Consider the following 1,324-nt stretch of genomic DNA (forward strand, 5'->3'; position numbering starts at 1 on the left):
TTTTTTTTAAAATCTAGTCAAAAAGTTATTTTCTTTAGTTGCAAAACAGGTGAAGTCTGGTACTGATGGACAACCCACCACCCTTTAATATGTCTTAAAATGTGCATGTGTAAATTTTAGACCCTGTCAACAACTATGTTAAAAAATCTTACAATTTGTTATTTATAAAATGTAGGATGTTTCAATACCATTCTGTCCTTTAAAAACACAAATACTTTACTACTGGCTAAAGAAAAATGGATGACATACAGGTGATCAAGTGATGAGAAAGATGGCAAGTTTAATAGCTCTTTTCAAGCCTCGTTAAGTGTGGTTAGTTCCACTCAAAATCAGTAACTGCAATGCCATTTTCTGCTCAGCATATAGCAGTCAACTGTGAATCTACCACCAGGCTGAAATGTTAAGTGTTTTATTAGTCTGAGCTCCTTTGTTTTCTATGTTTCTACAGAGCTGTGAATATGCCATCAAATGATGGAAGGGATTTGCAGTAACACAAAGATGAGCTCTCCTTGATTTGGTTGCTTGTGCTTTCTATTCTCTACTTTGGGGGATAAAGACAATATGAAGAAGGTAATATTAATATTAAAAAAGCAAGTATGCCTAACTGGTCAGGCACCCTGCGTATGTGTATATGAATGCCTGAGCAGAGGAATATGGCTCCATTACTGAAATGTAGCAAGCAGAAAAAGAAACAACTTGTGAGGTTTCACTGTATACCACTAAAACTGCTGGCAAAAGAACAAAAAGTTGGACTACCTCATGAAGTGGCTGTGAGATAAGAGGCGGTGTATGCATTTGAGGGGAAAATGGTTTATATTTGAGTGTTACGGTTTAACGCTGGCTGGCAACTAAGCACCACACAGCTGCTCCCTCACTCTCCCTGCAGTGGGATGGGGAGAGAATCGGAAGGGTAAAAGGGACAAAACTTGTGGGTTGAGATAAAGACAGTTTAATAGGTAAAGCAAAAGCCGTGCACGCAAGCAAAGCAAAACAAGGAATCCATTCACTACTTCCCATCGGCAGGCAGGTGTTCAGCCATCTCCAGGACAGCAGGGCTCCATCACGCGTAACGGTGACTTGGGAAGACAAACGCCATCACTCCAAATGTCCCCCCCTTCCTCCTTCTTCCTCCAGCTTTTATTGCTGGGCATGACGTCATACGGTACGGAATATCCCTTTGGTCAGTTGGGGTCAGCTGTCCTGGCTGTGTCCCCTCCCAATTTCTTGTGCACCCCCAGCCTAGTCGCTGGTGGGGTGATGTCAGAAGCAGAAAAGGCCTTGACTCTGTGTCAGCACTGCTCAGCAGTAACGAAAACATCCCTGT

The sequence above is a fragment of the Pygoscelis adeliae genome, unplaced genomic scaffold (assembly GCF_000699105.1).
Source record: "Pygoscelis adeliae isolate BGI_AS28 unplaced genomic scaffold, ASM69910v1 Scaffold192, whole genome shotgun sequence".
In the NCBI taxonomy this organism is placed as follows: Eukaryota; Metazoa; Chordata; class Aves; order Sphenisciformes; family Spheniscidae; genus Pygoscelis; species Pygoscelis adeliae.